The sequence below is a fragment of the Callithrix jacchus genome, chromosome 8, assembly GCF_049354715.1.
Source record: "Callithrix jacchus isolate 240 chromosome 8, calJac240_pri, whole genome shotgun sequence".
Taxonomy (NCBI): Eukaryota; Metazoa; Chordata; class Mammalia; order Primates; family Cebidae; genus Callithrix; species Callithrix jacchus.
In genome coordinates this window covers 23,601,667-23,618,946 of record NC_133509.1, presented here as the reverse complement: position 1 = coordinate 23,618,946, position 17,280 = coordinate 23,601,667, and the positions used below count along the sequence as shown (strand labels likewise).

The 17,280-nt window shown below is 35.4% G+C and overlaps 1 protein-coding gene across 38 annotated transcripts in view; it reads right to left on the bottom strand.

Annotated features, from left to right (window-relative positions):
- Positions 1–17,280, bottom strand: part of PEAK1 (pseudopodium enriched atypical kinase 1) — a 308,653-nt gene that overhangs the window by 277,926 nt on the left and 13,447 nt on the right. For 5 of the 38 annotated variants that reach the window (XM_078333891.1, XM_078333889.1, XM_078333896.1 and 2 more), the window contains one exon: positions 1–17,280. This exon is cut by the window's left edge and continues 21,077 nt beyond it; it is cut by the window's right edge. The exons of the other annotated variants lie outside the window; for them this stretch is intronic. The gene's annotated coding sequence lies outside the window, so the exon portion shown is untranslated. 38 annotated transcript variants of the gene reach the window in all.

Below are 17,280 nucleotides of genomic sequence, written 5' to 3'. Positions count from 1 at the left end.
ATGTTTTCAACTACTTTTATGACAACCCTAACTAATGTGTATGACCTCCTCTTTTAGCAGAACTGAAAATCAAATCTCCAATAGGGAAGTAACTCTCCAGTTACTTCCTACCTACTGGTACATACCTACCAGCCAAACTAGGGTTAAATAACTAAATTAAGCAAAATTTTAAAATCACCACCCAGGAAAATGTGTTACGAAATTACTTGAAGAAGTTATGAGAATTCCCAAAAAACAAGCAATAATTATCTTTTCCTCCATAGCAAAAAAAAATTAAAAATTAATAAATAAAATAGTGACAGTGAAGGGAAAGAACAAGCTATATATTCCAAAGGAAGAACTACCATACTTGGTTAGATATAAAGTTGACTCAATGAATAAAAGGTGACTTCAGCATTTTGGTATCTGGGCAACTATGTGAATGACAGCCTTCCTGACAAATCTAGAAGTCAGAGGAGAGCCGATTGGTAAGGAAGGGAGGTAAGGCCAGTTTTATCCTGTTGAAGTGAATATTAGCAAGTGGGTATACTTAGTATGTGCTAATTACATATAGCTGAAATAAGCTGAGCACAGTGGTACACACCTGTGGTCCTGGCTACTTGTGGGGCTGAAGCAGGAGGACTGCTTGAGCCCAGAAGGTCAAAGCTGCAGTAACTCATGATAGCATCATTACACTCTAGCCTGGGCAACAGGACAAGATCCTGTCTCAAAAAAAAAATCAATTTGATAAGTATATGCAACTGGATCATGAGTAAAATGAAGGTACAAAACTTGAGGCCCTTGTAGAAGTTTAAACATGTAAAAATGTTTAATTATCAATGTGGGCTTCATAGGTAAAAGGTAAACCCGCAGAGTGACACATATGATATGCTAACATGCAGCTAATGAAATTGGTATCTGAACTTTTAGTGTACTACAACACTTCCTTAGATAGTTGCAGTAGCTATCCAGTGTTTCCCTCCTTGTCCCCTGCTTAAACATTCCAAATAAAAGAAGTCTCACACTGGCATGTCATTTCCAGAAAGATATAACTCAGGAAATAATATCTCCGGAATGCCTATCTGAATCTTCTCTCCATGTACCAAAGAATACGTGCAATTTGCGTTCTCTGAACCACAACTATCACTTGGCATATATATCTTCAACATTTCATGTTGATCATTGTTTTCTGTTAAATACACATAATGTTTCTATTTCTACATTTTGCTTTCAACTGCTAATATTCTCTTTATCCACTCTTCTATAGTTTCAAGTTTGAATTCTGAGTCTCAAATTAAAACTTCACACTACCCTCCAAAAATAAAAATATCATCCATCAAACAGGCCTTATATGAATTGTTTCTTTACCAGACATACTTGAATAAATTTGTTTCCATTTTGTCTTTTATGTTCCACATTTATTAACTTTTCTTTTTATCTTCTTTCTGCCTGTTTAGCTTCTTTGGCTAATTCTTTTTTTCTTTTTTGAGACACAGTCTCATTCTGTCGCCCAGGCTGGAGTGCAGTGGTGCTATCTTGGTTCACCGCAACCTCTGCTTCCTAAGCTCAAACAATCGTCCCACCTCAGCCTCAACTAGGACTGCAGACGTGCACCACCAAGTTTGGCTAATTTTTAAATTTTTTTGTAGACACAAGGTTTCACTATATTGCCTAGGCTGATCTTGAACTCCTGGGCTCAAGTGATTTTCCTGTCTTGGTCTCTCAAAGTGTTGGGATTACAGGCGTGAACCACTGTATCCATTCTCTTTTTTTAGTTGTATAATTTATAAAGTTTTTATAGGAAAAATTTTGACCCTAATTTTGGGATTCAACTTTCTAATTTTGAGCAAAAAGGAAAAAAACCACAGAGTGAATCAACCCTGTGTGTCACTAAGGTGTGCAAACTTCGGCAAATTATTTGACCTTTTTGAGCCTTGTTTTCCTGATTTGTAAATGGTAGATAATACCATCTCTCATGGAGGGATGTTTTGCAAGTCAAACAAAAATAAATATAACAAAGCTGGGATGATAACTCATAGTTGTACATATCATTTTGTATGTTATTATGAAAGTAATTATCTCAGCGGCCATTTCAGAACTTTGCTACTCAGCGTACTGGATGCACTTCCTAATTCTGTCTTCAATTCAAGGACAGAGTACAAATCACATTATTGCAGTTTTACTGGAAGAGGCATCAAGGGGAGCATGTAATAGAAATCTAGGTTATTGCATTTGGGTAGAAAGGCTAAAATACAAAGATAGGAAAGCCAAATCTCAAGGTTTACTATGTTCCACCATTCCTGTATATCCTAGAAGGTAGTAGAATCTTGACTGCAATTGGAAGGTTTTCAGCATAGTTCAAGCAAGGAACTGCTACATTTCATTTAGACTCACAATTCTAAGCAGAAAGGGGATTAGTGTAGTCTGTATTTCATTGCTGATTTGAAACATAGGATGATGATGGCAACGACTATGATGATAGATACATCAACTTACAACTAATATTACATTTCAAGTACTATGTTGTGTTTTGTATTCATTACTAATCCTCGCAACAACCCTATGAGGTGGATATTTTCATCCCATTTGGCAAATGAAAGAAAACTGAGGCTTGGGAGCGCTGGGATTCAAACCCAGTTAACAGTGAAAATTTCAAAACAGTGAAAATTTCAATAACATAGCAACAAGTTATGTGCTGACAGTAAGATACCAATATTTCAGCAGTCAGAGCTATTTGGGTATCTGTGTAGGAAGTGGAGCATCATATTCACCTAACTGTATAAGTAAAAGCAGGAGAAAAGAAGAAAAGAAAGGATTACATCCAGAGTAGTAACTCTGGAATTTTCAAATATTAAAAATCATGACACTGTCAAATTGAGCATGGCCTGCTTTGAGGATAATTAGAGCTCTCAAGAGCTAAAGTTCTCCACCTGACACATGGTGATGGATGACACCATTAGAAGCTGATGTGATGTGCCATCATATGCTCAACACACCTCCTTGGGCATAGGTGGGCCTTTATAAAATTACCAGGACATCAGCTGCACCTCTATAACTTCATCTTCCTCAGGAAAGCACAATAGAATGAAAATGAGTAAAAGAAGTATGAATATTCTTTGTATCAAATGTGTAAATGTTAATATTTACTGAACATTGGTACTATATGCTAAGCATGTTCTAAGCCCTTTGCCTATAATAATCCACAAAGGAGGCTATAAATTAGATACTATTTTATTTTCATTTTAAAAATGAGGTAACTAAGAAACAAAATAAGTAATTTGCTGAAGACCACACACAAGGGAAATGACCATACCAAGATTTCAACAAGGTGGTCTGGTTGCAGATCCCCAGCTCTTAAACAGGGCAATAAACTGTCTGTCAGCTTTTCCTGGGGCACAATCCAATAGACAGATGCCCTGGGAATTTCAGGAACTCCTTGCAAGATGACACAACCAAAAAGGTAAGAACTTTTACCTCTGTAGAATAAGCTCAAAGGGCTCTCTAGGACTGTGAGGGTTCACTGTCTCCATCACGATTTCAGTTTAAAGTCACAGGGACCTTGAATCCCAGCCCCACATGCACGTTGAATCCCAGCCTCACAGGCTTAGAAGACTCCATTTATGACTCTCTTTATTCCTGGATAAGTTGAGCAGTAGGAATCTTCTTAGTTACCTAAGCAAATGATACTGGTTGAGGCCGCCCAGACCCATGGTGCTACTGCTGAGCTACATAGTTTCACACAAAGAATAGGAATACAACTCCTTGCTCTGAAACAGGAACCGGGCATTAAAGATTCATTCAGTCTTCTGGGTAGCACTGTTCACATGCCATTCATTCAACAGTATTTATTACTGCAAGCTGCTGTATACCAGGCGCTATTCCAAGTGCTAGAATACATCTGTGAACAAGAGGACCCCCTGCTCACGAAGTTTATGTTCTAGCAGGACAGAAATATAAAGGTCAGATTCAAATACATGAGGAAAGGGTACTGGCACCAACCTAACTGAGGGCAAAATACAAAAGGAGATACCAGGGAAAGGGGGCACTATTTATTCTCTATGATACAGATACTAGAATCCTTTCAACTACAACTCAAGAACACCAGGCCAAACTATTACATTGTTATCAAAGATCCTGCCAACTTGAAATGAAAAGCAACATGATTAGATGGCACTATTTCTGGCTCAGGCTAAGATAACAGTACCCACCAGCAAGTAATCAAAAGAAGAAGTGTAAAGCACAAAAATACAGAAGTTTGAATCACTTTAGTATCCCCAAAAAAGGGAAGAGAAATCACTATCAAAGGATCCTAAATTCTGCCAACTCTTGACATTGCATGCTAACAGAGTGCAAACTAATATAAGGAAATAAGATAGCAAACAAATTAAAGAGTTCTCTTTCCAGCAGCAAGTGGGAGCTGAGGTTAGGGAGCAGGCCACAAACTAAGAAATTTAACAGGGGAAGAGATTATCACATATATACTAATATCTGATTATTCACCTGTAGGTTCTTAAAAAGTGGTAATACCAGAATGCGAAGCCTGATGAACTATTAGAAAGACTTTAAACTCTTAGCCTATAAACTGTATTTATATCAGAATGGTCAAATTAACACCAAAGAGCAAAATTATGATCCTGTAATTGTACTTGACACATAGCACTGAAATTCTCTTCCCGGGCAGGGAGATACAGGATGGCCCAGACTATAGTTCATTCATTTTTGTACCTGCAGCATTTAGCACCAGGCTTGAGGCACTCAGAAAATGTTTGCTAGACTGAACTAAAAATGAGAATCCTCAATATGGAAATAATAGAACCACTTGTGGGATACACACTAAACAATACTGATCATAGTTGTTCACTCTGAATGGTGTGGCCAAAGTTACCTGAGTAGCTTAGATCATAACTGAGATAATGACAATCTATGTGAAAAAACTGAAATCCTTCTAACAGAAAAAAGTACAATATAGCAAGAGAACCAAAAAAAACCTCAAATTTCTGATAATTTATCAAAGAGGTTAATCGCTCAGAATTACAGATGTATTAACACCACTGCAATTCAAGGCAATCTCTGCAGCCTTAACCGCCAGATTATTTTCAACTCATGGCCCAAAGATTAATATGCATCATATATATTTTTATATACTCATCTACTCCTAAATCATGTCTATGCCATATGAGATATAAAAAGAGGTACAGGGGTCTAACTTTGAATAGGAAAACACAGGTTTTCTACCCTCATGGACGCTCTTCAGGGTGTCCCCAATGCAGACATGGCTGCAGTAACTAAAGACTTAGATTACAACACCCAAGTCCTTCAAATACCTGGAGAGTCTTCTCAAAAAGAATGTGTATAAATGAGCCAGATTGCAAAGACTACAATAAAATACCTAACTTTTCAATGACCACACACAAATGGACATCCAGGAGTGTCAAGACCATCTAGGAAAACATGACCTATTTAACAAACTGAATAAGGCACCAGGAACCAATCCAGGAGAGACAGAGATAATGTGACCTTTCAGATATATAATTCAAAATAGCTGTTTCAAAAGATAAATGCTTGAGGGGATGGATACCCCATGATGTCACTATTACTCATTCCATTCCTGTATCAAAACATTTAATGTAGCCCTTAATGTATATACCTACAATGTACCCACAACATTTAAAAGTTAAAAATTAAAAAAAAAAAACTAAAATAGCTATTTTTGAGAAAACTCAATAAAATTCTAAATAAAATAGAGAAGGGATTCAGAATTATCAGATAAATTGAACTAACAGACTAAAATAAAAGAATCAGGCACAAGTACAAGAATGTTATATAACACCAAGAAAATTTAACCTATGTAAGACTACCTCAGGACATTTCATAATCAAACTTTCAATGGTCAAAGATAAAGAAAGAAAAACACCAATGGACATCCAGGAGCATCGAGACCATGCTGTTTTAACAGCATGAGAAAAGAAACAAATAACATACAATATAGCTCCAATAAGACTGGCAGGAGACTTTTCAGTGGAAACTTTACAGGCTATGAGACAAGAGGCATAACATATCTAAAGTGCTTAAGGAAAAAAACCTTTATCCTAGAGCACTATATATCCAGCGAAAGTATCTTTCAAACATTAAAAAGAAATAAGGGCCTTCCCAGATAAACAAAAGTCAAACAAACAAAAGGGATTTCATTAACAACAGACCTTTGAGAAGTGCTAATAGTTCTTCAATCTGAAAGAAAAGAACTTCAATGAGCAAAAAATAATGATCTGAAGATAGAAAACTCACTGCTAATAGTACATAGAAAAGCATATAGTATTACAACAATTAACAATTAAACTGTAATTCTAGTGTTTAAGTTACTCATCTCCTTAGTAGAAAGACTAAAACATAAATATTGATCAAAAATAACAACTGTAATTTTTAAAAACACAGATAGTACAATAAGATATAAACAGAAACAACAAAAAGTTAAAAAGCAGGTGGGATGAAGATAAACTGTAGTTCTTCTTAGTTGTTTTCTTTGCTTATTTGTTTACGCAGTGTTGTCACCAATTTAAAATAGAGCGTTATTTAAAACCCATTATTAAATATCTATCTATAGATAGGTAGGTAGGTAGACAGATGCTATTTGCAAGCCACACAGTAGCCTCAAACCAAAAAATCAAAAGCAAGTAATTAAAGCATAACACCAGAGAAAAATCACCCTCACTAAAACCAAGACAGGAAGGAATGAAGGAAGACCACAGAACAACCACAAAACAAATAAAAACATGGTAGGAGAAAGTTACTTACTTATCAATAATAATATTGAATGTAAATGGATGAAACTCTTCAATCAAAAGACACAAACTGGCAGAAAGGATTTAAAAGAAAAAAAAAAAAAACCAACTATCTGTTGCCTATAAGAAACACATTTCATCTATGAAGACGCACATACTTAAAATAAAGAAATGGAAAATTATATTCCATGCCAATGGAAACCAAACAAGAGCAGGGGTAGCTATACTTATTTCAGACAAAATAGATTTCAAGACAAAAACTATTATCAAATAAGGTGATTAAATAATGATGAAGGGGTCAATTCAGTAAGAAGATATAACAATTGTAAATATATATGCACCCAACACTGGAGGACCTAGATATATAAAGCAATATTATTAGAGCTAAAGAGAGAGAGAGAAAAATGTAGAGTTAAAGAGAGAGTTATATCTCAATACAATAATAGTTGGAAACTTCAACATCCCATTTTCAGCACTGGACAGATCATCCAAACAGAAAATCAACAAAGAAACATCCAATTTCATCTCACTTCTATAACAAATGGCCCTAATAGGTATTTACAGAACATTTCATCCAATGGCTGCTGCATACACATTCTTCTTCTCAGCACATGATCATTCTCAAGGACAAATCATACATTAGGCCACAAAACAATTCTTTAAAATTTCAAAAAAATTGAAATTATATCAAATATCTTCTCTGACCACAATGGAATAAAACTAGAAATCAATAACAAGATGAATTTTGTAAACTATATAAACACATATAAATTAAACAATATGCTCCTGAATGACCAGCAGGTCAATGAGGGAATTGAGAAAAATGTTAAAACCTCTTGAAACAAATAATGATAGAAACACAGAATACCAAAAACCTATGGGATATAGCGAAAGCAGCACCAGAAGGAAGATTTATAGCTATAAGCACCTATATAAAAACAACAGAAAATTTCAAATTAGAAACCTAACAATGAAAGTTAAAGAACTAGAAAAGCAAGAACAAACCAAACCCAAAATTAGTAGAAGAAATAATAAAGATCGGAGAATAAATAAATAAAATTGAAGCAAAAAACAAATGACCAATGAAATGAAATGCTGGTTTCTTCAAAAGATAAACAAAATTAACAAACTTTAGCCAGACTAAGAAAAAAAGAAGACTCTCTGAACAGTGCTTAAGAGAAAGAAAAAAAAATTGTTTTAATTAAAAAAAGAAGACTCAAATAAATAAAATCAAAGATGAAAGAGGAGAAATTAAAATCAATACAGCAGAAATTCAAAGGATCATAAGAGGCTACTATGAGTAACTACATGTCGATAAATTGGAAAACCTAGAATAAATGGATAAATTCCAACACATACAACCTACAAAGATTGAATCATGAAGAAACCCAAAACCTGAACAGACCAATAACAAATCATGAGATCAATGTCATAATAAAAAGTCTCCCAGCAAAGGAAAGCCCAGGACTCAATAGCTTCACTGCTGAATTCTACAAAACATTTAAAGAATTAATATGAATGCTACTCAAACTATTCTGAAAGATATAGGAGGAGAAAATACTTCCAAACTCATTCTATGAGGCCAGTATTATCTTGATTCCAAAATCATACAAAAACACATTAATACAAAGAAAAAGACACAGGCTAACATATTTGATGAACATTTATGCAAAAATTCTCAACAAAATACTAGCAAACTGAATTCAACAATACATAAGAAGGATCATTCATCATGATCAAATAGGATTTAACCTGAAAATGCAAGGATGGCTTGATATATGCAAACCAATCAACATGATACATCATATTAACAGAATGAAGGACAAAAACCATATGATCATTTCAATGGATGCTGAAAAAGCATTTGCTAAAATTCAACATCCCTTCATGATAAAAACATTCAAAAACTAGGTACAGAAGGAACATACCTCAACACAATAAAAGCCATATATGATGGACCCACAGCCATTGTCATACTGAATGGAGAAAACTGGAAACTTTTCCTCTAAGATCTGGAACACAAGGATGCCCAGTTTTACCACTGTTATTCAAAGTAATACTGGAAGTCCTAACTAGAGCAAACAGAAAAGAGAAAGAAATAAATAATATATAAATTATAAAGAAATAAGTCAAATTATCATTATTTGTAGATGACCATGATCTTATATTGTATAAACCTAAAGATTCCACCAAAAACTATTATAACTAATAAACATGATTCAGTAAAGTTGTAAGATACAAACCCAACATACAAAAAAAAAAAACAGTAGCATTTCTACATGCCAACAGCAAAAAATCTGAAAAAAAAAAAAAAAAAATCAAGAAAGCAATCCCATTTACAATAGCTAAAAATAAATAAAATACCTAGAAATTAACTTAACCAAAGAAGATCCTTACAATGAAAACTATAAAACACTGATGAAATAAGTGGAAGAAGACAATAAAAAATGAGAAGATATACCATGTTCATGGTTTGGAAGAATCAATATTGTTAATATGTCCATACAACTTAAGCAATCTACAGATTCTTCATGGATTGGAAGAATCAATATTGTTAAAATGTCCATACTACTCAAAGCAATATACAGTTCAATCTCTATCACTACATCAGTGACATTCTTCACATAAATAGAAAAAATAATTCTAAAATGTATATGGAAACACAAAAGACCCAAAACAGCCAAAGCTATCCTGAGAAAAAAGAACAAAACTGGAGGAATCACATAACCTGACTTCAAATTATACTACAATGCTATAGTAACTAAAACAGCATGGTACTAGCATAAAAAAACAGACTCATAGACCAACGGAATAAAATAGAGAACCCAAAAACAAATGCATACATCTATAGTAAACTCATTTTTAACAAAGGTGCCAAGAACATACATTGGGACAGTCTCTTCGATAAATGGTACTGGGGAATCTGAGTATCAATAGGCAGAACAATGAAACTAGACCCCTATCTCTCACCATATACAAAAAAATCAAATCAAAATAAATTAGAGATTTAAATCTAAGACTTCAAACTATAAACCTACTACAAATAAACATTTGGAAAACTTCAGGGCAGTGGACCGAGCAAAAATTTTTTGAGTAATACCCCATAAGCACAGGCAACCAAAGCAAAAGTGGACAAATGGGATCACATCAAGTTTAACAGCTTCTGCACAGCAAAGCAAATGATCAATAGAATGAAGAGACACTCACAGACTGGGAGAAAATATTTGCAAACTACCCATTTGACAAGTGATTAACAACCAGACTATACAAGGAGCTCCAACAACTCTATAGGAAAAAGTCTAATAATCCAATTTTTAAATGGGCAAAAGATCTCTACAGACATGTCTCAAAAGACATACAAATGGCAAATAGGTCTATGAAAAGGTGCTCAACATCACTGATCATCAGAGAAATGCAAAATCAATGAGATACCATCTCACTCCAGTTCAAATGGCTTTTATGCAAAAGAGAGGCAATAATAAATGACAGCAAGAATGTGAGAGAGAGGGGAATCCATGCACATTGTTGGTGGAAATATAAATTAATTAGTACAATCACTGTGAAGAACAGTTTTCGGAGGTTCCTCAAAAAAACTAAAAATAGAGCTACCATATGATCCAGCAATCCCACTCCCAGGTATACACCCATAACCAAAGAAATCAGTGTATCAAAGAGAAATCTCCACTCCCACGTTTCAATCCTCTTCCCTTGTGCCTGAACACAACAGACAGTAAAATTCAGAATGGAATAGAAACAAGCAGAGGATTTTCAGTAACAGAATTGCTTTAAAATACGTATCTAGCTACCATGGAGAAAAGGAGATCGGGGAAGAAACCAAATGAAAAGAGGCAAGTTCCCTCTTCTCCTTTTTAAATAAGACCAATTATTTTAACATGTCACCCATTTATTTGGCCAAATGGTCTTCAATGCCACTGCATATATTTTAGTGACGTGCCATATTTTCTTACTATTTAAAATATTACGTTAAAATTATTAGTATGTAATTATCATGTGAAGAAAAAGAAAAAAATCAAATTTAATCTGATGATTTTTCTGTCATCAAATACTGAAAAGATATGCTCCAGTTTTGAGTGAAGGTACAAGTGGGGGAATATAACAAAAACAGAAAATTGTGCCAACTTCTCCCAGAGTGTATCATTTAGTTAATGGTTCCTACCACACTGATAATATTCAACTGCTTCCTAAAGTTCATTTACTCCTGGGAAACAATAAAGCAGACTTTCATGCTGCACATGCCATTTTATATGAGTATTGCTTACTTCATTAAGGATAGATAAAAGTCACTTTGTATGAAAAAAGATACCCTAACAAATGGAAAATATCTAAACTTTCAATTGCTACAGATGACTCAGTGAGTGGGCAGTTGCAGAAACTCATAGCTGAGGCTAGAAAAAGCTAATGTTTTCATAATCACTTTAAAATGCGGTACTGGGTAGACATTATTTGCTCTTGCATTATGATTTTGTCATACTTCCACTCTAAGCAATGATAAAATGTTGCATCCCATTTCAGAAGAAAAAGATAGAGTTTCTCTCATCATTGTAGAAATAAACCCTTTCTAAATTGGGGTCTTTTCTGGTTACTAGCACCATATTCTAGTATTTAAAATGTTGTTACTTTGTCTCCATCATTTTGCCCTCCAATGAGATTGTATTTGGCTCTCAAATACTGCTGACTGTGAAGGGTGAAAGCTGTCAAGTCTATCTCCCAATACCAACAAAAAGATTTTTACTCTGAAGAAAAGTAGAGACATTTATTTTAAGTGCTAAACATCTTTTAAAATAAAACAACATATTTTTAGAAATATATTTATTTACAGCCAATATTTGATGAACAAAATATTATGGGTAAGCAAAAATACAACCATAATAGGTAACCTTACTTACTGATTTTACAGGCAAATAATTACTAAAGAGTTCTCAGGCTGAGGTGGGCAGATCATTAGGTCAAGAGACTGAGACCATCCTGGCTAACATGGTGAAACCCCATCTCTACTAAAAATACAAAATTTAGCTGTGCATGGTAACTCGCGCTTGTAGTCCCAGATATTCCGGAGGCTGAGGCAGGAGAATCACCTGAACCCAGGAGGAGGAGGTTGCAGTGAGTCAAGATCACGCCACTGCACTCTAGCCTGGCAACCAGGCAAGTCTCCATCTCAACAAAAAAAGAAAGAAAAAAAAGATTTCACATTCCAGTAAAGAATTTAAATAATAAGAAATAGTACAAATCAAGTACAGTAATAATAGCTTCCACTGGCAGCATATTTAGAAAGTTCTTTCATATATATTCAGCCTCTGAGTCCATTATTTATTGGCTGTCTATATATCATACCCTATACTAAGTCCTGGGGACATGAAAATGAGTAAGACACATCCCTTTAGTTTCCATTCATCTCATTTGACATGTTAAGAAAAAAGGGAGGCTGGGCGCAGTGGCTTATGTCTGTAATCCCAGCACTTTGGGAGGCTGAGGCAGGTGGATCACAAAGTCAGGAGACTGAGACCATCCTGGCCAACATGGTGAAACAGAGGCTCTACTAAAAATACAAAAATCATCTGAGTATGGGGGCGTGTGCTTGTAATCCCAGCTACTCGAGACTGAGGCAGGAGAATTGCTTGAACCAGGGAATTGGAGGTTGCAGTGAGCTGAGATCACACCACTGCACTCCAGCCTGGCAACAGACTGAGACTCTATCTCAAAAAAAAAAAAAAAAAGTAAAGAAAAAAGGCAGGATTGTTTCCATCTTACAGAACAATATAAAGCCTAAGATGTTAAGGAGTGTTTTTCACATGATCACAAACTCAATTAAAAGCAAAGCTTATTCAATTATATTCTATTATATTCAGTTTATATCACTAACCTTTATGACCCTGCCGCCTATTTATTAGAATGCCACAAATTCATTTTAGAAACAGAATGACTTTGTTTTATTTCCAACTTTTATTTTAGGTTCATGTATGGGTTTGTTACATGGGTAAATAGCGTGTCACAGGGGTTTGGTGCACAGATTATTTCATCACCCAAGCAATGAGCATAGTACCTGATAGTTTAAAGCAGAATTTTAGAATATACAATCAATTTTACTGACCATTCTGAGAGTTACTGCAAATAATATATCCAGTAGGCCTTTAGACAATTACAAATTTAACACTGTTGTGTGACATGAAGGTCCATAAATATAGAAATATCTAATTTTTTTAAGGCAAAGGTTTAACATCTTGTGAGACACCACAAAGTGAGTGCTCACGATCCATGGTGTAACTTGGCTTTCTTGTTTTCTTCTCATATACCCCTCCAGAATACCTGCAAAGTGATATTTTATTGCATTTTATGGGGATAAATTCTATGTTCTAGGACTGTGTTAATACTAGCCACCTGTGGCTACTAAGCACTTGAAATGCAACTAGTATGAAGTGAGACGGCTTTAAGTGGAAAATATGCACTGAATTTGGAAGATAGTAGAAAAAATGGAATGTAAAATATCTCAATAATTGATTATATTGATGGCATGTTGCAATATGCTATTTATACTAGAATAAAATATATCATTAAAATTAATTTCACCTTTCTCTTTGTACTTTTTTTAATGTGGCTACTAGAAAATTTGAAATTACATATATGGTTTGCACTATTTCTATTCGACAGCACTGCTGTAATATATACCCAAGAGATTTGAGACATATTCTTTGAGACTATAGTCTCTCCTACTAATATATTCGATATGACTGCCAGTTCTCAATACATTAGAGAATGATCATAGGAGGAGGAGGAGATAGGATTTATTAACGATAAAGTCCATGATACATTATCAGAAAAAAAAAAGAGCAGGTTATCAGTTTATTTATTTATTTATTTATTTATTTTGAGATGGAGTTTCGCACTTGTTACCCAGGCTGGAGTGCAATGGCACAATCTCGACTCACCGCAACCTCCGCCTCCTGGGTTCAGGTAATTCTCCTGCCTCAGCCTCCCAAGTAGCTGGGATTACAGGCATGCGCCATCATGCCCAGATGATTTTCTGTATTTTTAGTAGAGACGGGGTTTCACCATGTTGACCCGCCTCGGCCTCCCCAAGTGCTGGTATTACAGGTGTTAGCCACCGGGCCCTGCCCGGTTATCAGTTTGTTAAAGGTACTGCTGCTTCAATATGTATTCAACTTATGGAATGTAGCTTAGTAATATGAAAAAAAGAGAAATGCCAATGTCTGCAGTGAACATCTGCTCTCTCCTCAATCAGTCTTAGCTCCTGTATGCCTTTCACAATGTGACGACTTTACTGCATTCAGTACAACTGATATATGAACTACATTCCTTTTTTATGTATATGAGGTCAATTAAATTTTTTTTTTTTTTTTGGAGACAGAGTCTTGCTCTGTTGCCAGGCTGGAGTACAGTGGCGCAATCTCAGCTCACTGCAATCTCTGACTCCCAGGTTCAAGTGATTCCCTTGCTTCAGCCACCTGAGTAGCTGGGACTACAGGCGCATGCCACCACACCGGCTAATTATTTATATTTTATTAGAGACGGGGTTTCATCATGTTGACCAGGATGGTCTTGATCTCCTGACCTCATGATCCACCTACCTCAGTCTCCCAGACTGCTGGGATTAGAGGCATGAGCCACTGCACTCGGCTGAGGTCAATTAGATATTTTAACATGTACATAGACACAAAAAGACTGAGAAGGGCACTATTATTAGCACTAGTTATTTCTGGATCATAGAATGACAGATTTTCTCCTTTTTACTTATTCTATATTTTTCTAACTTTTCTACAATAAAAATGAACTATATTCCTATCACAAAAGCTATTATTATTTTTTTTTGAGACAGAGCATCACCCTGTCATCAGCCTGGAATGCAGTGGCACAATCTTAGCTCACTGCAACCTCTGTCTCCTGGGCTCAAGCATTTCTCCTGCCTCAGCCTCCTGAGTAGCTGGGACTACAGGCATCCACCAACACACCCAGTTAGTTTTTGTATTTTTAGGAGCGACGAGGTTTCACCATGTTGGCCAGGATGGTCTACATCTCTTGACCCCGTGATCCGCAGCCCTGACCTCCCAAGTACTGGGATTACAGGCATAAGCCACCAAGCCTGGCCCAAAAGCTATTAATTTTTAAAAGATGCGTGGTATAATATGCAGTATCAGACTCCACTTCAGATCTTCAGCCAAAAAGGACAGAGAAAATTAGAAGGAAGTTGTTGCATATCGCAGGACTCAGTCTCCTAGTAAGACAGCAAGTCCATGAAAATCCAGACCACACAGGCCCACAGAAGAGAAGATCAGCATTCACTCCATAGTGCCATTGCCTTTTACAAAAGAATACAAAACATATTCTTTTCTAGATGACAAGATTTTTTCCTAGACATTTGGAATACAAAACTGACAATTACAAGTTGCATTTATAAGATTCAAATTTTATTTATATATATTTAGTTTTAAAATATGTGAAATAAAATATAAGTCAATAATTAAGGAACTCAGAGGTTTAACTCCCTAAATTAGAAACCACTGTATCTGTAAATTATTTCTATGCTGCTGATGGTGTAATTTACATATTCACTGATAATACCATTTCACAAGGTGCATTTGAATGGGCAGAGGTACATAAGAAATCATTTAAATTTGCTGTCATACTTCATAGAAGAGAAAATTTTATCAAACAATAGGTTTTTCCTCTTTCATATCACTCTTAGATTATAATACCTTCCTCACTGAATCTGGAAACAACCTCTTTTAACTTCAGGACCAATAGTTGAATTAAGACCCAACGGTTTACTCCAAGTATTTAGTTTTGAGGTTTAGCAGTATGGATGCAGCCAGATCCCAAAAGGCAAATAACGCAAAACAGCCTAGCCTAGCCTGAGCAACCAGACAAGAGAAAGAAATAAAGGGCATCCAAACTGATACAGAGGAAGTGAAACTGTCACTGTTCACTGATGATATAATCCGATACCTGGAAAACCCTAAAGACTCATCTAAAAATCTCCTACATCTGATAAATAAATTCAGTAATGTTTCAGGATACAAAATCAATGTATACAAATCAGTAGCACTGCTATATACCAACAGCGATCCAGCTGAGAATCAAATCAAGAACACAACCCACTTTTACAATAGCTGCAAAAACTAACATAAAATACTTAGGAATATACCTAACCAAGGAGGTGAAAGTCTTCTACAAGGAAAACTAAAACACTGCTGAAAGAAACCATAGACAACACAAACAAATGAAAACACATCCTATGCTTGTGGTTGGGCAAAATCAGTACTGTGAAAATGACTATACTACCAAAAGCAGTTAACAAATTCAATGCTATTCCCATCAAAATACCACCATCATTCATCACAGAACTAGAAAAAATAATCCTAAACTTCATATGGAACCAAAAAAGAGACCACACAGTCAAAGCAAGACTAAGCAAAAAGAACAAATCTGGAGGCGTCACATTACCCAACTTCAAACCATACTATAAGGCTATAGTCACCAAAACAGCCTGGTACTGGTGTAAAAATAGGAACATAGACCAATTTGAACAGAATAGAGAACCAAGAAATAAAGCCAAATACTTACAGCAAACCAATCTTTGACAAAGCAAACAAAAACATAAAGTGGAAAAATGACACCCTATTCAACAAACGGTGCTGGGATAATTGGCTAGCCACATATAAAAAAATGAAACTGGATCCTTATCGCTCACCTTATACAAAATCAACACAAGATGGATCAAAGACTTACATCTAAGGTCTGAAACCATAAAAATTCTAGAGGATAATATCAGAAAAACCTTTCTAGATATTGGCTTAGGCGAAGACTTCATGTCCAATAACCTAAAAGCAAATGCAACAAAAACAAAGATAAACAGGTGGGACTCAATTAAACTAAAAAACTTCTGCATAGAAAAAGAACCAGCCGAGTAAACAGACAACCACAGAGTGGGAAGAAAATCTTTGCAAACTATGCATCCAACAAAAGACTAAAATCCAGAACCTACGTGGAACTCAAACAAATCAGCAAGAAAAAAAAAAAATGCCATCAAAAGTGGGCTGAGGACATGAATAGACAATTCTCAAAAGAAGATATACAAATGGCCAAGAAACATGAAAAAATGCTCAACATCACTAATGATCCGGGAAATGCAAATCAAAACCACAATGCAAAATCACCTTACTCCTGCAAGAATGGCCATAATCAAAAAATAAAAAATAATGGATGTTGGTGCAGATGTGGTAAAAGGGAACACTTTTACACTGCTGGTGGGAATGTAAATTAATACAACTGCTATGGAAAACAGTATGGAGATTCCTTAAAGAACTAAAAGTAGATCTATCATTTGATCCAATAATCCCGCTCCTATCTACCCAGAGAAAAAGAAGTCATTATATGAAAAAGACATTTGCATGAGCATGTGTATAGCAATGCAATTTGCAATTCCAAAAAGTATGGAGCCAGCCCAAACATCCATCAATCAATGAGTAGATAAAGAAAATGTGGCATA